The sequence below is a fragment of the Pantherophis guttatus genome, chromosome 6 (genome assembly GCF_059756535.1).
Source record: "Pantherophis guttatus breed Tessera chromosome 6, ASM5975653v1, whole genome shotgun sequence".
Classification (NCBI taxonomy): Eukaryota; Metazoa; Chordata; class Lepidosauria; order Squamata; family Colubridae; genus Pantherophis; species Pantherophis guttatus.
Genome location: NC_142068.1, coordinates 47,104,145 through 47,127,953, shown reverse-complemented (window position 1 = coordinate 47,127,953; position 23,809 = coordinate 47,104,145). Strand labels below are relative to the sequence as shown.

Sequence of the window (23,809 nt, the reverse complement as noted above, 5' to 3'; positions counted from 1 at the left end):
TTTCTAAGCGTGATTAAAAGTGCTGCGGTTGACTTATAAAGTACCACATTGCTTAGCTCAGCTCATGGGTTCTTACAAGTCTATCTCTCCTCGTTAGGTTTGATCTTTTTCAATCTTCCCAAGAGGGATGTTTAAGCATACCCCACATGAAGTGAATGGGTGAATAGCATCATGCCTAAGGCTTGTAAAACCCCCAACCTTCTTGATGGCTGTGAAGACTATCCTGTTCTGTCAGGCATTGGCTGGATAGTGGGTAGGATTTGTTTTCGGATAAGACTCACTTTATTTGGTTTTGACTGTCTATTTGAGGATGGTCTTAATGCATGTACATTATGTCTATTATAAACTGCCTTGACCATTGGCCAGACAGTATATATAAATAGCTGTATGAAATTATTTGGAATATTTAGCTAGAAAGAGAGGCCGGGAAAGCACTAGCTAACCTCTCCCATTTTGAGTTATTTTAGGTTTATATAACTTTCGAGGAAGAGCTGTAATTGAATGCATCATGGAACCAAAATACAAAGTAATCAGTGCATGAGTGACCTGTTCAAAGTCACACCTTTTCTATGGAACTCACTTTTCTAAGGCTTGCTCAGAAACAAAGTCCACAGGAAAGTTGTTCAGTTAAAATGTTTGGATTATTTTACTATTTGTTATTTCTCTAATGGTTATTGATGCATTTGTATCATATTTCTTCTCAGAAACATAAGATGCCATCAATACTTTGTATTTCATCTACATGCCAACTTGAGAGTAGATATATAGCTCAACATTATCTTGTTGGTTCCTGACTGAAGGGTTGGGGGACTAGTGCTTAACTGGCCTGCTGTATCTGTCTTAAAAATATCTGTTATATTATTTTATGTCAGTTTTTAGGGTATTGAAGCTTTGAATTTTCTGTCTTCTTTTATAGTTTTTGGGGGAGGGGCAGTCTGATTTAATTAAAAATTGAAAGAAAATAAATGCGGAAAATGCAAGGAAATAATTTGCAAATTTGGAGCCTCCTGTACTTGGAAGTTACCAAAAATTCCAGTTATAGATACCATACCAACTTTACAGACATTGTGTCTTCCCCATCTTGACGAAAAGGAGGGTTATTGTGGGATGCTAACGAGAAAAATAGTATTGTGGAAATATATATTAATTCATTAGAACTGGAACAATAAAAATATTAATACAATTCAGATGTTGTAAAATGTATTCCACCATCAGCAGTAGGCTGATGAGAAAGGCTGAATTTACAAATATGAAATTTTGTATGTTGGTGCAAGAGTTAGGGAAGTTGGACAGCATGCAATCACATTTTAAGTTTAATTAAAATGTGAGGGGGAGAAATTCTTCTAAGGCGGACTTTCAAAAGTGGACTTGAGGTTGAACATTTGTTAGAAATAGGCAGAAACACATATGAGCTGACAGCAGTACTTCAGCTCGAAGTATTTCCTATTTTGGCAAACTAAGCAGTTATTTGGAGTCTGTCATGAATTTGGGGCTGTAGAAATTTGAAATTTTTGATTACATGAGCATGTGATTGGGCTGTCTGAAAGCAGAATCGCCTATTTATAAATAATAAGGAACTCTTTTGTGGTCAGCTAAAGTATTTTTTATTTAAGATCAGTCTAGACCTGCATTAGATGATGCCCAAGTTTCAATAAATGTGGTGTTTTAAATATTTAAGAAAGGTGACTTCAAAAACTCGAAATGCTCCAAAACTGTATTAGATCACTTTGCTGCGCTGGTCTGCAAGCTAATAAAAAGTTTGTCTGCTTGGTATGTGTCCAAAAGTGGTTTGTTTTTGACTTGCTCCTTTAAAATCTTTTAAAATACTATAGCTTGTAGAGTAGATGTTAGACAGATGCTCAGGTAGGCAGCTCCTGGGCTTGTTTGCTTCCCTCAGAGCCCCCAAAGTGGCTGGGCCAAAATGTTCAGATCCGTTTGCTTTTTGAGATGTGTGTGAATGTTTTAAGGCAGGGATCTGCAAATTTGGCAACTTTATGACTTTTTAAGACTTATGGACTCCAACTCTCAGAATTCCTCAGCCAGCTATACTATGTTGGCTGAGGAATTCTGGGAGTTGAAGTCCATAAGTCTTAAAAGTTGCCAAGTTGGAAACTCCTGTTTTAAGGGCTAAAATGTGTGTTGTGTAAATAAAACTGGCCCTCAGGCTAAGAAAGATCACACACAGACACCCACATAAGCTAAAAGACAAGCCTTAGCCCTTCAGATTATTCTATGGTTTACTACAAAAAAAATGTAAACCAAATTGTACATATCGAAATGAAATAAGAATAGGAAGAAATGGTATTTTTTCCTAGTAGAATTGAAAAATCTGAATTAAGATGTGCTAAAATGTTTGAGGAGTCTTCATAATTCCTATGACTTTTTTTAGAGCATAAAGTATTTTCTATTTGATGCTCTCACCAGCCTTATGAAATTGACCCGGCTGAAACTTGTCAATTCATTTTGCCTCCTAGGTATGTGAGATATTAAGATTTGGAGACACTTGCCTCTTGAATTCCACTTACATTCATTGAAGGGTGTTTCTGCTTTTCAAGAATGGTCTCGCCCTTGTTTCTCGCTCACTTTCTCTCTCCCCAAAAATATCTATCATGGAGCAAGATTGTTCAGTGAATTTCCAGGCACCCTGGTGGGCCAATCACATTGCTGCTCCAGACACAGAAGGGGTTGTAGGGCTGGGCTTATTTATAAACAGCAAACATCAAAAGTCGACTTAAATGCCAAAGTCTGAAGCAGGATGGGCGGGCAGGTTTGCTTTCTTAAAGGAGCTACAGGTTTTGATTTCAACTTTATTACAGCCATTATCCATCAAAAGGCTGAGCTGTGGACCTATCTTATCTTCTCTATGAGCCAGTCTTAAAACCATCTGTATCTTTCTTTCTTTTTTTTTTGACAAAAATTTTATAAAACCATTGTATCTTTCTTGAACAGATAATGGGCAACAGCTCCAGGGGACTGAGAAACATTGAAAACCCAAAGAGCTGTTGAGCTTCCAATGACTTTCAGTCTCCACTTAGGCAGCTCTAGCAAACATGAATCCCTCATTAACTCAGAATCCTTTCCTTGCCTGCCTATGCATTTCAGCATTCACTTGCAACCATTGTGGTATCAAGCTAAATCTCCTCAATATTTATTTTATTTTTATTTATTTCACCATTTATAAGGCTTTCCAAGTCAGAGAGTATGACTTGGGATGGTTAACATGCAATAAATCCAAAAGAAAGAAACAAAACCCAAAGTCATCTAACAAGAAATTATATTGTATATATATAATATACAAAATGTAAAATGGCGACCAAGCACACAGTAGAATAACCATAAGGGGCACTCCCACATATCGTAACTGACCCCAGCGCCTGTGAGAATAATCTTGAGGAACAAGAGGAGCCTGTCTTCCCCTCTTCCTTCTGTTTCTCAAGGTTATTTTCACAATCCATTATAAACAAAGCTAAGTTTTCAGAGCTTTTCTAGAGGTGAGAAGAATTCAGGCCTGTTGTATATGGGGGTGGGGAAAGATAATTCCAGAGAGCAGGGAGAACCACAGAGAAGCAGGCATCCTAAGTCCCAAAAGATGACAAGATTTAAAAGAAGGAACCTGGAGCATGTTCTCCCTGTGAGAATGTGTGGGGCAGGCAGAAGGTTTTCACTCAACCAACCTGATGTTATGCCATGCGGGCCTTTAATGTTAATCACCAGCATCACGAATTATTACATCTAGAAAAAAAATCTGTCTTCATGCCTGATTTGCTTCCTTGCTTCTTTCCCAGATTCCAGGTTTAAGCAAAAGAGAGAGACACATGCCTGCTTTCTAAGATGAGGCAGAGATTAATATGATGTCACAGGATGCAAACGCAGTCCCAGTTCATGCCAATTGATTTAAAATTCTTCCAGTGTCTTTTCATTCTTGCAATCAAGCAACTTAGAGAGCTGTGAAAGACCTGCCTTTTCCTCATGCTTTCAGCATATATTGATGAGTAAAGAAGGAACTCTGATTTGAACCAGGAATATTGTTTTCATCAAATCATTTTGTAAATTATTTTACCACAGAGGCACAAAAATTAATAATGCCTTCAAATGACAAGTCGGTAAGGGATAGAACTGCATTCCAAAAAGAAGGTGATGAAGCCAAGACAAAAACAGAATTAAAGAGGTTTTGTTCCTCCCTTTTTTACCATCATTTCCATTTTATGAAATCAATTTTTAGTAGTCTCAGAACAATTAAAAATTGTTGCATGTAATTAGTTGCTACTGGTATTGGGAATGTTGGAAACTATAATGCAGCACTTTTGGAAGACAGCAAAGTGGCAAAATTATTTGAAAAACCACTTCTTAAATATTTTGCTGCTGATAAATCACATCACATCTGTTTATTCTACTGTTTTAGAAAATAGTATTACAATATACTGTAACCTTCTATCACAAACCGTGTATTGTATGCAAAACCAGAATGCTTAACTTCTAAAGAGTGTTTAACTGTGTTTTACTCTCTCTCTTTTATTTGCAGGAGGCTCCCTTTTCACATCATTGAAGGCCAGTGGACTCTTCTTGCCTGCCTGTAGTGGATGAACAGAAGGTAACGCCTAAAGCAACCATATCAGAATGAATTCTAATCAGCCTAGTCAGTGATGCTGCCAGGAAATTATGGCAACTGTAATACAGCACATCCAGAGGTCATAAAGTTGGGGAAGCGTGGGAGTCAGACTTTTGCATATTAATTAAAATCATGTTTGATATAGTTCTTTAAGTACAGTCAACAACGAACTGCTACATGCTTAGTTTGGTACTAAAGATTTCCAAACTCCTAAATGCTTCAACTTCTTGCAATTAAAAAAAATATATTGAAAAATTGTAAAGGGTTTAGAAACAAGTTCCAAGATGACAAAATATATGGAGGATCAATCACATACAGAAAGAGGAAATGGTTATTTTAGCTCGAGGGAATGGAATAAAGGAAGTGTTGACAGTTGCCAGACATTTAAATAGGTATCAGAAATGACAGAAGGAACCATTTTCATTCATGTGAACCAGGCTAAGCCATGTGACAAGGATTTAGATCATAAACAAGGAAAAACTAATTTGTGCAATTGTTTAAATTGGGGAAGGCTAAAGAAAAATGTATCACCAGCAAACCTTGACTAAAAATTAAATATTCAGCTCATACCTTCAAGGGCTTAATAATAACTTTGTGTTGAACGTGATGTCCAAAGAATATCTGGATCTGTTTTCTTAGCAACAGTGAGAGTATTTTTCCATTGCTTTTTTCCAGGTTGGTTTTTAACTTCTCAATCTAGGTTATAGCCCCAGGTTCTTTTCCCTTTAGTCTCCCACGTAAGTATTAACCAGATCCAATCCTGCTTACTATTTGGGATTAGCCAGCCTTGTCTGTGTCCCACTTAAAACATTTATACTGTTCATTCAGAGTTCTATTTCCCCTTGTACATCAAAGGGATGCTTAAACAAAAATGCCCCAATGGGAAAAATCCTTTACCCACAAGATTCCTGCAGTCTGTTGTTATTTCTAAAATATTAGAGATGTACATATGAATATTATTTGACTTAAAGTGCCAAAGTTTCAAACAAATTAAATAATGTGTGATCACACTGAGTAGGCAGTGTGTATAAAATCAAATACACATACCTAGGAAAATACGCAATTTAATGCTGCCCTCTTGTGGTTAAAAGAAAAGCTGTCAGGGAATTTTAAAAGCAGATCCTTTGGAGTGAAAGTAATGGGAGAAGATCTGAACAGTATACAGAAGGATTCAGCAAAACTTGAGGAATAGGACATTCACCATCTGCAGAGAGGATAGCCTGCAAATATCAGTACAAGAGCAGGTAGCTTCTTGCATATGGGTTTCTGTTCTGCGACAACCAGTGCTGCCATTGTAATGCAGCATTACAGTGCTGCTGTAAATGAGATCAGGCAGCAATGAGCAGTTATCCTAACCTGCCTGCTAAAAGCCTGGCACAACTGGAACAAACTGCCTGTGGTAGAGAAAGGTATAAAAGCTGGGTAGAGCTTCTGGCTGGCTAGGACAAGACATGGCAATGACTTAGACAGAATGAAATGGAATGATCAGGTATAAGATGGCGGCCTGAACTGAGTGAGCTGGAGATGTTGTCTTTTAACACCAGGTTCTTCTGAGTTTCTTGTGATAACAAAAAATATTGAAAACTTCCTCCTCCTGCTTTCTTCTTCCTTCTCCCCCCACAAAACCATATTTTTAATTTTCAAGGATAAACTATGCATACCATGAGTGATTTTCTTCTAACACTGAAACAAGAGGAGAGAATTTGGGGTCTTCTTAAAATCAGTGAGCTTTTTAAACATTTATCGAACCAAAATAAGACACGCACATAGGAAGCTTTAAAAAATATTTTTACCATTTGGGATCTTAGAACTCATTCATTCCTATAAAAGTTTAGTGAAGTCGGATGCTGCCACTTCCATTTTTTTATGGAGAAATGAGACTGTGAGAGAGATAGCAAGCTGTATGTTGATTGAACCAAGTTTCCGCTTATGTCTCGTGTTCTGTGCATGTTTAATGTGCATGCTTAGTAGTCCCATGGAGGATGTTAATATATGCTTTGTAAATGTCTATAAACACAAACTGCCTCACATAATTGAAATTAGTAGGATGTTGTTCCTGGGGAATGTTCCACAAATATATTGGAGCTTTCCTTTACACATCATTAAACTGGAGGGAAGCTATAAACAGATGCTTTCTCACGTTAGACTAAAGATTGTGACAAAATTTAGTTTTTTTGCAGACTCTACAGTAGACAGCTGGCATTTTACAATATATTTTATTGCAAGTTTTTTACTGACTGTTACTGTAACTCATTATTTGTAGCTTAAAATTCAGCAGAAAACTGCTGAATAAAAGTGAGACAATTTCCTGTATTTTTGATCAAAACAGTAAAATAGGTGCTCCAAGTTTTCAATAGGTTAAATGTACTTATTTACTTTTTAAACACACACACACTGCAATGGGAGAGGGGGGGGAATAGCATAATCCCTTCCAGTTTCTTCATTGTAGTGCTCACAGCAGCACTTAGCTGTTGAAAAATTATTTTAATTTTTCAAAAATAATTCAATTTCCTGCTACAAAAGGTTGTCCATTATTATTATATATATAAACATAATCAGATGAAATTTTACTCTAGAAAGTATTTTTCAGCATGCATGAGAAATTTTTTTCCCCTGGGGGTTGTGCATTTCCTTTGTGTTTAACAACATGGAATGATTTCTCCTGGTTTAAAATGTTCTGATTTTCCTAGAACTCTGGAGTCAGAGTAAATTAATACCCTCTTGGATTTTTTCAATGTCACTTATTCATTGCATTGTATCAGTCTTTATGTATTATGTTAATATTATATGTATTTTCTTCCTGTAAATCATTTTGTAAGAACCTTCATTGGACTGAAAGGCAGAATAAGAAAGTCAGTTGGGTGTTATGATTAAGACACCAACTTGCAAACATAATGAGTTCTAGTCACATCTAAGGCACAAAGCCAGTTAGATGACTTTGGGCCAGTCACTGTCTCTCAGCCCTAGAAAGAAGACGGCAATGGCAAACCACTTCAAAACATCTTCCCGAGAAAATTGCAGGGACTAGTCCAGGCACTTGTCAGAAATCAACTCTGACTTGAAGGAACAAAAACAGCAACAATAAAAAAGAATAAACATATTTAATGAAAAAATTAAAAGTCATAACTAATTACTTGATTTTAAATTAGTGCAAATGATTTGGAAAAGATAGTATACAGTGTGAAATAGATGTAATATAAAGGTGTTGATTTCTGCTTTTTACTGACAAGAGAAGCAGACCTAATATAATTATGATGTGGAGGATTTTGATTCATAAAATTAACTCTTGCTAGATGTATACTTCAGCATTGTGATCAGGTCTGTGTTCTGAAATTAAGCCATAAAAAGATCAAGGAAAATATAATATTTTTTTACTTTGTTTTATTGAGTATCAATTAAACTTTTTAAAATTGGTTTAATGTGGGAAGGCAGATAAAGTTCCAGTTGGTTATAAGGCTGATACATCTACCGGTAATAAAGAACAATAGATCTTGACTAAGTTCAAGAATAAATTTTATGCAAGGGACCTTAATTAGCAAAGTAATATTTGAGAGTGGTGCTTATCCTTCTTTCCCGAGAAAAGGCAGACCGAATAAAGTTGTGATTCTTTTGTGTGGCATTATCAGCCCAAATCTTTGTTTATTGTGTTGTACAATAGGATGAGTGGGGGCTGTAATCCATGAAATAAACCAGAATATAACACTCATTTATATCTTTTATCAAGTTCTTCCTCAGCAAAATGCAGAGAATAGCCTTCGGTCATCCCCATCTAACAGGTCCCCAAAGCATCAGAATTATTCCTTAATGTTAGTCAGGGAATAGTAGAGACTGTGAGGGAGAATTTAACAGAGATTCTATAATTAAAAATATTTCAATACTTTCAGAACTATGCCCAACTTTTCTATCTGGGTCTATTGTAACTCTAACTTGTTGCTATGGTAGTGGCGGTGATGATGATGATAATTCCTTAAATTGATTAGTAATTGCACAGAAAAGAGGATGTCCATGCATATATCTCTGAACACAAACTTGAAGCTGCCTATGCCAAGGCTTGCTGAAGGTGTATTCTGACTTGAGCATGGATATTCTTGCCAGACAGAAATATTAAAAAATAGTGACAAAGATATGTAGCTGTGGTGGATCTTAGCATGACACCAGGAACCTGTAGGACTTGATCAGATAATCGGTATCAAAGCAAGAGCGGGTGAAATGAGAGCGAACAGTGATGGAGGACTTCGGTGCAGGGCCTATATATATTATCGGCCGGGATGCTGGATATTATTAAGTCTCAAGGAAAACTCCCAAGATAGTACATTTTCCGTTCATGAGGTCTGGATACAAAGAAGGCGCGTGCAAAGGCAGCCCACGAATGGCGCCCGACATTGCGCTCGGGTTGCTGCGCCGTAAGATTTGGACGCCTGCTTGTGGGGGGGAAAGGCGGGGGGTGGGGTGTGGGGGGAAGAGGAAGAGGAGGCGAAGGAAAGCTAGGCCGGACCAGCGCAGGGGAGGGGAAATCCAGGCACTAGGAGTCCCGGGCGGACGAGGGGAGGAGCCTCTTCAAACTTGTCGAGAAGCCGCGGGACTGATCCGGCTGGAACTGTGTTCTGAGCGGCGGAGTTGCGGACCTGCACCATGGAGGCATCCCCGCGAGGTGTGGGGCTGGGAGCCCGGGCGCGGGGGGGGGGGGCTGGAAGGGAGGGAAGGGGTCGGTCAGGGGGCGATCCGCTTTCGGAGAGCGGAGGGGGGGGGAAGTGTGTTTTAGGCTCAGTAGAAGCAGAGCGCGCGCCGTCCTTCCCCTCCCCCCTCCCTTTTTAAATAGCTTGGGCGATCCGGGTGCCAAGATTTGCCCGGGGTGCGGAGTTGCGTCCGGAGACTTGTTGGGGCGCTTCTTGTGTTTGCAGCCCCTCCTGTTCCGAGTCGGTTTTGCATTCCCGGTTCGTCTCCTATCCCGGTTCGTCCAGTTCACTGCCTTGTCCCGCTGAGATTCCTGCGTGATTTTTGCTCTCTTCTGACCCCGGGGTGTCGAGTGCGAACGTCGCTCGGGTCTGAAACTCCCGTCGCCATCGAAGCCCAGGCTTCCTGGTGGAAAAAGAAAGAGAGGGATACTTATCTTTGTCTTTGCCTTCGGCTTCCTCTACTACCTTGTGGTGAAAAGGCGGAGGAAGTGCTTTCCCATCTGGCTTGTGGGGTGGGAGAAGGTGCCGAGTTCCACTCTGCTGATCTCCAGCGACGTTTTGCCAAACAGCCTCTTTGAAAGGGGCCTACTGGACTTCTCTGCCTCTCTCCTTAACTTCACTTAGGAAAACATGGCCCACACTAACCCTCACCTCCTTGTTGCTCAGAATGTGTATCAGCAGCAACAATTAATGATTGCCAACAGGCTGTGGCAGGAAACTCTCCTAGCATCTCTCTAGTCCCCTGGGGTTTTGTGAACTAAGGTGGGCTGAGATGGGCTAGATGCCAGTCAGAGTCAATCTGTTGCTCCTTTGAGTATCTGGAAGAACATTGGGACCACTTGCAGGTCCTTTGGAGTGGTATTAATAGCCCGAGTGGCTTGTCCAGGAGTCTCTTGATACCAGGATTCTGTAGAATAAACTTCCCAAGCAGATTTGTTAGACTACAATATGTGAGTGTGCAAAATACCTGAGTACGAGAAACACAGGATGGATAAATGGTATATGCTGCTTTTGGCAAAAGAGGTAGATAAACAGACACGGGAGAGATTAATGAGAAAGTTTTCTGTGAAAAGTGATACTGGGGTAGACTGAAGTGAAGTCACCGATTCTAATGAACTGAACTGGGCGGCCTTTAAAAAGGCTGGAATGGAAACCTTTAATAAAGGCTGTGGCTGAAGGCAATTGGGGTTATTTAATGTGTTTATATTATTTGTTTTGGAACGTGTGTGTAGCATTGATTGTCTCAGCCTTCATACGCACATTTTTATTATTTTTATGAGTTCTACATCTAATGCTTGCTTGCTATGTTTAGCTCTGCCAGAAACCTATTTGCCAGAATGTGGGATATCTTATCTTTCCATTAAAAAAAAACCCTCATGATGTGCACATGGGGTCACCTCCATATTTTATCTATGTGACAACTCAAATAAGTTACACTGACAGATAATGACTTGTATCTTGTAAACAACATAACATAAGTGAGCAGGAATATCTTCATCTTGTCTAGAAACACACATTGTGTTAGTCTGTTGTTCCCTGCTCAGTAGATGAGAAGTAACAAGGGGCCTTTCTGTACCTCTGAGAGAAATAATTAGGAGGAGTGAGAACAAACGGCTTCTAGACAATGAATTTTACTGTGCAAGGCTCCCTTTATCAAAATGTAGCCTTGCTCCATATGGTGGAAATTTTCCCACCACTTTGGGGTGGGGGGGTAAAAAATATCTTTTCAGAGAAAATGCAGAATCTGTTCATCCCTTTCAGTTGTTAATGCAAGGAGCCCTTGGACTGGAAACATCCCAGTAAGCAGGCATTGTATCTCATACAATTCGATGCTTGATTGTTTTTGTGTGAGAGTTTAATGCTGTTTGAAGACCTGCCTGAACCTTAGAATTACTTGGTAAAGTTCTACTGCTATGGCCAACTTCCTTCTTTTTGGAATATGTTTGTGAATCCCTGCTTCATTCTCCAAAGAAGCTGCTGAAACTGCTAAGACATTTTGGCACAGGCACCATTGGTCCTGTAGGGATTGGCGGTAACGGGGAAAGCTGTGCTATTAGTAATCTTCTCCCAGTCCATGTGCTGGCCAGTTGAAGACAGTGGTAGAAGTACTGAAGATCTATGAAGTCTGTGCAGTGCTCCAGGGTAGCATGCATGTAGGGAATTGTTCATCCGTGCATGCAAAGAATAAAGCAGACTCTTCTTGGGAAGACTCATCCAGCATAGCCGAGAGGATTGTGGAAGTTCACTAAGGGGCTGCCCGCTCTGATCATATTCTTTGTTTCCCAGCTTTCGTCTGGATGAGCATGATGGCTTCAGCAGATGTCTCCCTGCTCTCTGTGCTTTGAACTGAAACTGGTGGGGGAAGGGTGGGTATAACCCCTTGATCCCTCCTCCTCCACTTCCCTGCAGTGCCTTGTTCACCCAGTAGCACAGAGTTGAAGGCCGATGGTTCGGAGCAGAAGTATGAAGCTCTTTTGATGGTTTTGTTAAGCCTTTATTTGCCATGTAGGTGGTATATTTGATTTCAAAACATGATGGACAAAAGTGCTCCGGGTATGGGCACTGATGTGTAACAGCCAGACTGGATTTCTGGGGATGATGTGGATTGAAACTTGGAAATATGCAAGTCCTAAAACTGCAAGTGGTAACTAGGAAGATTCCTTTCCTTGATTTTCAAGTGGAGCATAATTTGTTTATGTGGAGATCTCTGTTTTCTGCTGCGGATTGGTAGATTCCTATAAGACACAGATAGCTGGCAGATTTTCATTTGTTCTCTGGGATCATAACCTTTTTATGGGTTGCATGTGTCTTTGCAACTGTGTCTGTAGCTCCAATGCCAAGGAATCTTTTATTTTTTGTTTTTAAATTTATATGCTAGCCTTTGTACAAGAGTTCAACGCATTTCCTCCTCAAATGTTCTCCACAACAACAACCCTGTGAGGCAAATTGGGATGAGTGTGACTAGCCCCAAGTCGACCAGTGAACGTCTGTGATTAAGGATGGACTTGAACCTGGGTGTCCCTTATCTTTGTGGAATACCTTCATTGCTACACTACATTGGCTCTTAAATTTCTAAATATAGGCCAGTTAAAATGTAATTGCTGACCTGATACTATAGGTTGACTTGTTTGCTTATGTATGAAGATTTGGATCTCCTTAGTTGTCCAGAGGTTTGTCCAATAATATATTGTAAAATATGTATATCTTGTTGACTTGGAAAAGTCCTCAGTTCAAATGCTTCCTGTGCACAGATCCCCATAACAATTTCAGGCATGCCATTACTTGCTCAAGTTCCTTGTGTGCATCACCATTCCAGAAGTAATAAGTGTGCAGCATTTAAAGCATTCTAAACTTTTATATAAATGCTAATTTTCTTACTCTGTTATGGTTGGTAAGGATTATAGCTCTGTATAGTTTTTTTGGGTTGTCAGATTAAATATTATGTAAACGTGTACTATATAGTGCTGAGCAGGGATGGCTTAAGCTGTTGCTGTTACCAAATTTTAAAAAATCATCCTCACACTTTATCCTATACTAAGCAGTATCAGATATATCTAATTATTTTGCAGGATAATATATTCTCATTTTAATGGTTAATATATTTTCTTTATTTTAACAAATATATATACACAAACAAATTTGGAAGGTTGATAATAATGCCCAGTTTATGAGTTAAGTTGTTAAGCTGGCTTTCAGATGTTTATTCAAAAAGTACAAAACAGATTTCTCTCTCTTGAAAATATTTGCATATTGTATTTACCCAAAAAGAAAGTGGTAGATGAATTTGCAGACTTGGCATGCATCACAGAAATGTGGCTGGCAGGAATGGCAATGTCCTAGATTTGCTTTTCTTATTTTTAGCTTTAAGCCATGCAAATTCAAGTTTTGGGAGCTGGGGGTACGGTGATGATCTTATGTGACACTTTAACTATGAACTGGTGTCCTGCTCCTCACATGACTTATTATGCCTGCTTGCATTAGAAATTGGGCTGCAGATACAAATTAGCAACTGTGCAAATACTTTCTACTCTGCTGCCTGAATGGCCCTGAATTCATCACAAGGCTGGTGATACACAAGAGCAGAAACTGTGTGTTGCTGGATCAAACACTCCTGATACATCTGATCCAGCAGTCTGTTCCAGCAGTGTCACAAAAGGCTTGCCGGTCTATCAGGATATGGCCTTCAGTGGCAGTCACACGGCCATCAAGGCTAATAGCCATCCCCATGACTACTGTTAATTGGTCCAAACTTTTTTGGAAGCCAGCCAAGCTGGTAGCCAACACCACATATTGTGGTAGTGAATTTTAGAGTTTAATTATGCATTATGTAAAACAGTATTTCCTTTTTGTCTGTGCTGAGTCTGCCAGAATTCAATTTCACCTAGCCTGGCTAAGTGGCTCAGTGGCTAAGACGCTGAGTTTGTCAATCAGAAAGGTTGGCAGTTCGGCGGTTTGAATCCCTAGTATAGGTCTCTTGTGTGAGCAGGGGGTTGGACTAGATGACCTCCAAGATCCCTTCCAACTCTGTTACTGTTACCTTAACTCTGGTTCTAGTATTCTGGGAAGGGGAAAACAGTTTCTTCTTATCCACTCTGTCCACACCATGCATAATTTTATACATCTCAATCATGTCCCCTATCAGTTTGGTGGAGGAGCAATTAGAATAATCTCTATCAGGCATCTAGTTTATCCTAGTGCTTTTCAACAGGTGCTTGGGGTTTCCCTCAAAGATGCGGCCTTGTTGAGTCCTGGAATGTGAAGAAAGTGAGGCCACTGTTCCAAGTAGTCTCTTTCTGTGCATTAATCTGAGCATGCTCCCTGATTTACTGAAGAGCTGTGGGATATGAAGTTACAGAAAAGACACTAATATGATTGAACATGTTTGGGCTTACTCTTCTTCACTTTTTTAATGTATTTACAGAATCTCATAACCAACTTTGTTTAAAACAGAAAACTCTCCTGCAGGCCACTGTAGAAGAACTTGTTAGTCTATGGTAGCAAAAAATCAAAAGGCATCTGGTAGCATCTTTTCTGACTAAGAAATTTTATACATTTCAATGGTAGAAAAGAGGCTCCTGGGCTCCTGGTTTTCTGCATTCTCTGTGACATATTTTTGCAGAAAATATGTCCCTGTTCACTTTGGATTAGACATCATTGGGGCAGAATGGAATGAAATAAAAGGGACAAAGTCTTGTGAAATCATCTGCCTGGAAGCAGAAGTTGCTTTCCCATGCTATTGCAAATCATGGCAGGACTTAAAATCCCATCCTCCCCTGCTACATACATATAAACACAGACCATTCAATGAAAGGAGGAGAATTATTGTTTTCATTACTTTATTTCAAATACATGTGGAGATTCCCTGCCAAGTTAACTTAATCATGCCCCTTTTGAATTATGTCCCTGATTGGCATGCAGTAGGTGCTTTTCTGGGTGGGCTGCTGTTTCACATCTAGCCAGCATTCACTGACTCACAGTGATCATAATTCATTAGCTCTGCATATATACAGCTATTACAAAACCTGTCCTGATGAGGAACTGCTCTTCAAGGGATTTATTCCATTCCTGCAGCTTGTTTTTAGTCTGAGGTTTAATGTGTTTTTATAGATTCTCCATGCCATTTTATCCCATTGTGTATACCCTTTGTGTAACCTCTGCCTTATTCTTCTTCACAGAGCATCTTACTGTGCCAGTGCCAGTGTCTTTGTGTTGAGGTGGCTAATGCTTAATAAATTTAGTGTGGAAAAATTTGCTGTATCTTTGGTGCTTAAAAGCATAAAATGATGGCTGTGTTGTACAGGAGATAATAACAAATTGCAAAGGGCTATATGAGTTTAACTAGGGAAAAACATTATTTTTGCATTTTGCAAAATTTTGCAATTGATCAGATTCTGGACATAAATAAAATCTGTCCACTGAATCTTTGAGATAAGATTTGGGTCATAGGCTGTAAATGTGAGCTCCTTGGAGTCAGAACAGAGATGGCATTGGTGTTTTGATCCCACTATCCCATCTTATTCTGGTATCTTTGTATGTCCAGTCCAACTGGATGGCTTCTGGCTGGAGAAGGATGTGGCGGAACACACTAATGGCCTTTGAAATTACTTCTGATTAGCCATTTAAAATTACAGTTCTAACAATGCAGAACCCATAAAACAGGCTGCCAACTGCAGTCATACATGTCCATCGGAAGCTATTCAGTATTACTTAGAAAATGCCTTTATTACTTCCTTGAATCTGGTAAGAATACCTGATTATCATTGTGGCTCTGAATACCCCCCCCCCGCTTTCTTGTATTATTTGTTTTGTAACCTCTTACATATATGAGTAGAAGGATATCGGGCTTTCTATATGCCATGTTACATTTTTGACAATCACAAATTTGGGTTCTCCCAGACTTAATTTTTATGTATGTGTTTAATTCTTGATCTGGATAGAGATTCTGGACTTGTGATATTAAAGAACTGAAGGAATAAAAAGCTCTTTAATTCATCATGCTTTCTCTTAAGGAAAATAAAAAGTCAATTTAAAACAAGACTATAGTTATAATTCTACTAATAAGAGGTAAGTTTATACTGCACTAGGTTGTAATGTGATTGATATGGGCTTAGTAAGTATGTGAACTCAGTCAGATTCATTCAGCAAAATGTAGTTAAGCAAACCATGGTTTTACGTGTTATATGATCATGATTGATAGAGATGGTAGACCTCCCTTAACAAATAGAGACGACTGGAGGCAATCCTTCACTCAAATACTGATCACTCTTAAGAATAATCTCTAAGATCTCATTGATTAAGCTACAATCAGGTAAAATCCAGCAGGTTCTGACAGGTTCTGGAGAACCGGTAGCGGAAATTTTGAGTAGTTCGGCGAACCGGTAGTGGAAATTTTGAGTAGTTTGGAGAACTAGCAAATGCCACCTCTGGCTGGCCACAGAATGGGATGGGAATGGAGATTTTGCAATATCCTTCCCCCAGGAGGGGGGGGGGGGAATGGGGATTTTGCAGTATCCTTCCCCTGCCAAGCCCACCAAGCCACACCACGCCCTCAAGCCACGTCCACAGAACCGGTAGTAAAAAAAAATGGATTTCACCACTGGCTACAATATTAGTATTTCGAAATCTTCGGTTTAAACAGAAAACTTTAGAATTGTTCTCTTAAATGTGGAAGGGATTATAATATCATGACATAGTTTTAGGAATAATTATAAGGTAGAGACCATTTAAAATTTGAATGCATTTCCATTAAGTTATTGACTTTACTTATTATAACCCTCATCGTCAAATTCCATAACTAAGAACTCATCCGTTCTACTTTCTCAATTTTAGGATTTCACATCCTTTTTGGGGATTTGCTTATTTAAAAACTAGTTATGTTTTCTTCTGATATTTGAGTCTCTATATGTTTATTTCTATTTTCAAAAACAGTCTCCCCTGAACTGACCTTCTTGTTGAGCTCTCTTGTCTTGGATAATGGGTTTCCCAGGTGCTAGGCCTGAGTAGCAGCGTGTGCAAGTTTCTTAGGGTGTTGTCTCTGAGAATAACCCTGCTGTGAAGTCAAATTCAGGACCTCCCTGGAGTTCCAGGTTCATTGGTTCAAACCATATTTGCATGAAAACAGCAGTTTTGTTTCCTACTTCAGCTTCTGCCTTACTGCTGTTGGTGGATTATTTCACCCATAATCCCTTAGCTCTGTGGTTGCTGGGTGATGTTGATTATGCCACAGACAAGAGAATCCTGACATCAAACAGGGTCTAAAGCAGCAGGAGACTGCTTGCAATACAGATCTAGTTTTGGGACAGATGTGTACTCTGGATGAGGAGTAGTAGCAAGTGTGAGCTGGAGAGGGCATGTTTCCTTCAAAAGATAAATGTTGGAAAATGCTTCACTGAACTTTACCAATAAATGTTTTTTTTTCCAGTTGTAAATTCAGTTTTATCCAAACTAGATTATTATAACATGCTCCATTTGGGATTGCTTTTAAACCTAGAAATGTTAACACAGCAGGAAGAATACTTGTTGCTGGTAGAATCTTTTAAAAGCCATTAGTATTTACTGTTTCCTGTAGCTGGGTGTACTATTATGTAGTCATAAAGCCCATCAAGATCTTTGTATTTTTTTTGTCAGTTTATGTTGTGTACATGTACGCTTATAGCAGAAGGATTTTGCATCAGCTTTGATATATGGTCATTGTGGGTAGTCTCACATTTTTTTATACTTCTGCAGCTTTTGTGGATTACTTTTGTGACATTATTATTTTTATATTATTACTGCCTTTTGAATATTTCTAATCACATACAACAATTGCCATAGAAAAGGTTTTGAAAAAAATGGTGGCTTAAAAAAATATTCCTGTTTTAACTAATGCCATGCTGATTAGGAATGATAGAGCTGTAGTCTGATTCACTCTCTTGAAGGCCATTGAGTAAGATTAACTGATTTGTGCCAACTGTAGGCAATTGTTTATTGGGAGATGAAGGCTCCACAGATAATATCATGTGATCCTGATCTTCTCTTCAAGATCTGTTGCCCCTGTGGTCACGCATTCAGGCTATCAGATTGTGATCTGCCTTGGGTAGTTTTCTGAGGGCCTATTCTAACTTCAGTGTTTCACACCTATTGTTTATACCATCTGGTATGTGACTGAGTTGCTTCTCCAAGGGGATTTAGCCACAACCAAAGAAAAATGTTGACAGCAGCACTGTTCTTTTCAAACATGCTTATAGGAACTAGAAAGTTATTATGCCGCATTAGACTGAGAACAGAAAATTTTGTTTGTACCAGATTAATGAACGTGGAATACTTGTATGTGAATTGGTATACATGTTAAGTGTGAGGCATTTTCCCTCCTTCATAGGCTACTGAACACAAAAGATTTTAGGTTCATTCTCTGACATTTCTAGTTAAAAGGATGAAATAGCGGTTGATAGAAAGGTCACTGTCTGAGACCCTGGGGAGCTGCTGGTGATCAGAGTAGACAAAGCTCGGCCAGATGGACAGGCCCTCTGCCCTGAATGATGGCAGCAGATTTCTGTTCCAGTTCCTTACATGCAGCCACAATATGACAGATTTAATCAGGGAAGCTAATTTGAATTAAGTACATCTGAGTTTGTATTTTCAACCTTTAGATTAAAACATATGGAATAAGATAGTGGTTACACTTTTGGTTTCTCTGTTTCTAATTTTACCCCCAAAATTCCCACACGGTTCTTTTTTCCTTGATTTCCATGCTGTGAGTGAACAATTTGGGAGCATTCCCCCCCCCCCACTGAAAACTGCGTTATCATTTTATTTTGGGGGGGGAGGGGTTGGTTTGATTTTAATTTAGCTGTCTATTTGGCCAGACTGAACTGCTTAAACCTTATTTGGCATGCTTAATGCAAGTTTTCTTAAGCCACATTTATTCATTTATAACAATTATTGGCTGCCCAATAGGAAGTAGGAACCCTTTAGTGATCCTATGAAGAATCTCAAATCTATAAAACTGCATATCCAGCCACTTGAACATAAAATACTTCAGTATTTTAACATAAGAAAACCCTTTTGAGTGTTACAGTTCATGCTGCTTTTATGCTTTAAATAGGTTTTTTTTCTGTGTAGCCAAGAGAACTAGTGTACACATAGTCCTCAATGTACAACCAGAACTGAGCCCAAAATTTTTAGTGAGGCATTTGTTCAGTGAGTTTTGCCTCATTTTACTGTCTTTCTTGCCATATTTGTTAAGTGAATCACTGCCGTTGTTAAGTTAGCAATACGGTTGTTAAGTGAATCTGGCTTCCTCATTGACTCTGCTTGTCAGAGGTTTGCAAAAGGTGAGACGGGGACACTGTAATCATCATAAATATGTAACAATTGCCACGGGTCTGACTTTGGATCACGTGACTATGGGGATGCTGCAACGGTCATAGGTGTGAAAAACAATCATAAGTCACTTTTTTCAGTGCTGTTGTAACTTTGAACAGTCACTAAATGAACTGTTGTAAATCAAGGACCACCCGTATTTTAAAATTAAGTCAATTAATTGTGAGAGTGACTTTGTCCCTGATAAGTTCATAAAGTCATCTTTCAATATAATCAGTTATCAACTTGTTCTGTTCATTGAAATGAAGACTTTTAAGATAATTCTCTTCAGTTCTGTTATGATTGTACCCACTTATTCATCAAACGATGAATAATGAAGCCTACGATTATCTCCAAATACAAAGTTATATTCCAACTCTTGTGGGTGACCCCATTGTAAGATTACTACATGTATAAAGTTGCAACTTTTTCATCACTATTTAATCTTGATTGGTGAGTACATTGGCCTACTTTCTCAGTAACTTTCTGTCATCATTGCTTGGAATGTAGCAAGTCTCTGGACTTCAAAAATCTGGACAATAACTAAAAGTAACAAATAAAAACAACTTTCTTTTCTGCCATTTTGGACTTTGCAGCTGGATGTGGCATACTTAGTAGAGCTGCTACAGATCCTTTTTCCTCTTAGAACAGTAATAAATTTGTGTCAGACGGGGAATTATTTTAAAGCACGATAAGTCATTTGGTAAATTGAATAATAGAATTGGATAACCTCGTAGGCTTGCTTATGATCACTATTATATCTTTAAAGAAGCAGTTCCTCTCTAAAAAAGATCATATCGCCAGGCTTTCTATCTCATTGTCTTGATCTTAAGTACTGCCCATTTAATAGGTACAGATCGTTTTGTGATACAAAGGAGCAAAATCTTTCATTTGGTTGAAGGCTCACTGATAAAATCTGTTCTGTCCTGAATACTCATATTGCTACTCTGTAAAAATGTACACCTCCCTAAATTCAGTTGTTTATTGTTGACATCTTTCCGCTAATGCCCTTCGATGCCCAGAACAGAAAAGTTACTCTTTTGCTCAGTTTTTGCAGTCCAGTTTAACTGATTTAAGTGCAGTTCTCTGTTTTTTTGGCTTCCTTTCTTTTCCCCCCCACTTGTGGTCACTCTATTGTTTCCTCTGACTTTTTAATTTTGAATTCTTCTGATTTCACATTTCTAATTTTAAACTTTAAAGTGTTAAGCCGCCATGGTATCATGTACATTATGATGTTATTATGCAAATGACATGGATTATTTGATTTATGTTAATTACTTTGGGATGCAATTGATGCATAGTACGCAATTCATCTCATTTGAACGATGACCTCATAATGCACATGGTATCATTTCTGCCTACAGACATCCATGACCCTGGACAAATTGCATTTGATCTTTTATTTCTACCAGCTCAAAGCTTTGATTCAATCATGTGTTCCCTTTGTCAAAATTGACTGTTCATGGGTCTTTTTCTGAGATCTCTAGTGTTGTGCCTAGGGTACCAATGTGCCTACAAATACCACTGTTTGCCTTGCTCTATTTGGTAATATTTTAAACATTAAAAATAAATTAAAAAAGGAGAAGCTGGTATTCTGTCAATGCTGATAGTGAAGTGCTAATTCCACTTTATAATGCCTTGGTAAGACCATACTTGGAATGCTGTCTCCAGTTTTGGTCGCCACAATGTAAAAAAAGATGTTGAGACTCTAAAAAGAGTGCAGAGAAGAGTAACAAAGATGATTAGGGGACTGGAAGCTAAAACATATAAAGAACCATTGCTGGAATTGGGTTTGTCTAGTTTAATGAAAAGAAGGATCAGGTTAACATGATAGCAGTGTCCCAATATTTAAGGGGCTGCCATAAGAAGAAGGTGTCAACTTATTCTCCAGAGCAGTGGCTCCCAACATTTCTGGCTTGGCGGTCTGGTGCAAGGAGGGGGGGGGGACTGAGGATAGTTCCATGTGAGTAGCAAGCATGGGCATGGGCATGCGCACAGCTCCATTTGCACAAGTGCAAGTTCCCACTGCTCACGCAAGTGGAGCTGCGCGGGTGAGCACAAGTGCCCACCATTCACGCATGCAGCTCCAATTGTGCGAGTGTCAGGTTCTTGTGAAGCACCCGCCACTCTCACGACCCAGTTCTGAACCAGCCATGGCCCGGTAGTGGGCTGCAGCCCGGGGGTTTGGGACCCCTGCTCCAGAGTACCTGAAGGCAAGACAAGAAGCAGTGGATGGAAACTAATCAAGGAGAGAACCAATTTAGAACTAAGAAATTTCTTGACAGTTAGAACAATTAATCAGTGGAACAACTTGCCTCCAGAAGTTTTCGGTCAGGGGTGTCAAACTGGCGGCCCGCTGGTCGAATGCATCATGCACAGGCCATGCCAACCCCAGCTTTGTGAATGGGAAAAACGACGTGAAACATCATGTGATGGCAACGTGACACAACGAGTTTGACACTTGTGTTGTAGGTGCTCCATCACTGGAAGTTTTTAAGAAGAGACAACCATTTGACTGAAATGGTATAGGGTTTCCTGCTTGAGGAGCGAGTTGGACTAGAAGACCTCCAAGATGCCTTCCAACTCTCTTATTTTGTTATTCTATTAATATTCTGGGTCTACTAACTAGCATCATCAGGTACATCTAGGAGTAGAATCGGAAAACGTGGAGTTGCTGCCAGTGAGTGCAAAGAATACTGAACTGAACAGAATTATTCAACCTCAGGCAACTTGCAGTTCTATCCAAAGAAGAAGTGACCATGCTAGCTAGGAATTATGTGAGCTACAGCCCAGAATATCCTGATAGTATCAGATTATGTCCAGGAGGATTCCCTCCTAATGTTTCTAGAGGAGTAGCTGTGCTTGGGGTTTTTTGGTGGCAAAAATAACAAAATGTGCTTACCGTATATCATGTAATGGCCAAAGTAGTTTCTTATTGCATAAGCTTTTGATGGATCACAGCCCATTTCATCTGATGCATGGAGTATAGTTAACAGCAGAAGATGAAATGAACTCACAGCTGTGGGTGAGGGTGAGAGGGAGGGCAGAGAGGAATAAGGAAAGGAGAGATGACATAGAAAAGGGGAATAATATAGAAATAATTGTTAATGAAACAAACGTCTTGGATTGATGAACAGTTGTAGCACAAGAAGAAAACTTGGTCTATGTTTAATCTGTGAGAAATGGGGATAACTGAATGAATTGTTTTTTTTTTTAATTTTATTTTCTTATAACTCTGGCAGCATCAGTCAACATGGCTGGGGGTGGTCGGAAATAATGGGAACTGCATTCACAATACTGAGAGAGACCCCCTATTAGAATCATGGAATCATGACACATTCAGGACCTAATTTAATCTGATTTTACATGTTATTGTATTTTCTTTGTGATATTAAAGCTTGTGTAACATGACTCTGTATTATACATTAGGTTTTGCTTGATGATCAGAAGCAGGGTGATCATTATTCCTTCTCTTCTGTAATTTGTGTCCGGTACTTACGTCTTGTCAAGTTTCTGACCATATTTGGGGAGAAGGATTACTATATCAGAAACTCTGCACTTTTTGTTCCCTCCAGAATTGATGGTTGCCTTAGTCTAAAGTATAGATAGTCCTCGACTTATAGCCACAAATGAGCCCAAAATCCCCTTTGCTAAACAAGACAGATGTTAAATGAGTTGTGCCTCATTTTATGCCTTTTTTGCCATGGTTACAAGAATTACTACTTGTTGTTGTTGTAATTACTACTGTTGTTAAGTTAATCATGCGGTCATTAAGTGAATCTGATTTCCTCCATTAACTTTGCTTATCAGAAGCTCTCTAGGAAAATGGCAAATGACAACCTCAGGGCCCCATGACACTGAAACCATTGTAAATACACGTCAGTTGCCAAGCATCCGAAGTTTGGTTGTGTGACTTTGGGAATGCTGGAACCATTATAAGTGAGAGAACTGGTCATGAGTCATTAAATGGTAATTAAATAATGCTTGTAAGTCAAGGACCAGCTGTAATTCTGATTTACATATCTGCATTTATAGGTGTAACTTAAGAGGTCTTATCCAGAAACTTGTCTTTGCTTTAAAAATCAAGAACAAGAATCTTTCATTTTAATCATCCCAGTAAAAGTGCAATGAACTCTTAAGCCTCCTTACCCTGGGGATTATTGGAGGAGCTTGTCTTTCATTAGAGAGCAGACAATGGGACAGAAGCAAATGTTTGCAAAAGAGAGAGAGAGAGAGGGAGGGAGGGAGGGAGGGAGGGAGAGGGAAGCATAGCCAAAATATTAAATCAGAGGTCATAGTTGTTCTATCTCCTCAGCATCCCTTTGCAGATGTGTTGTTTTTGCAGTGCTAGTGACACTCAGCTCTGTCCAAAATGGAGCTGAACAAGGGCTGGTCTAGTACCTAAGGTTAAAATAAATGCGAGTTAGTTCCACTTCATGATCCTGAACTGCCAGCAGGAGCAGGAGATACAGGCGTTTTCTATTTAAAGCACAGCACAGAGGGCAGGTTATAAAAAGGAAATCTGTTCTATAGGCAGCAGCAAAGGGAGGGGGAGGCCATGTTGGTAGAAGTGGAGGGGGGGCAGCTGTTACGGTTGTTGCTATTTGGACTCCCCCACCCCATCCCCCATCCCAGTCCTCTCCTTTGTTGCTGGCAAAGCATGGAAAACTCTCCTGGAATCTTT

The 23,809-nt window shown here is 39.3% G+C and overlaps 1 protein-coding gene and 1 long non-coding RNA gene across 6 annotated transcripts in view; one reads left to right on the top strand and one right to left on the bottom strand.

Annotated features, from left to right (window-relative positions):
• Positions 1-23,809, top strand: part of LZTS2 (leucine zipper tumor suppressor 2) — a 64,770-nt gene that overhangs the window by 28,924 nt on the left and 12,037 nt on the right. For 4 of the 5 annotated variants that reach the window (XM_034439944.3, XM_060682861.2, XM_034439945.3 and 1 more), the window contains exon 2: positions 4,523-4,591. The gene's annotated coding sequence lies outside the window, so the exon portion shown is untranslated. Of the gene's footprint in view, positions 1-4,522; positions 4,592-9,080; positions 9,261-23,809 lie in introns of those variants that run through there. The other variant, XM_034439943.3, reaches the window with a different exon arrangement.
• On the bottom strand, positions 8,108-16,972 carry LOC148113104 (uncharacterized). The gene is made up of 2 exons (XR_015728631.1): positions 16,730-16,972; positions 8,108-9,688 (listed from the first exon to the last, which is right to left on the bottom strand). It is a non-coding gene; the product is annotated as an uncharacterized LOC148113104 (long non-coding RNA).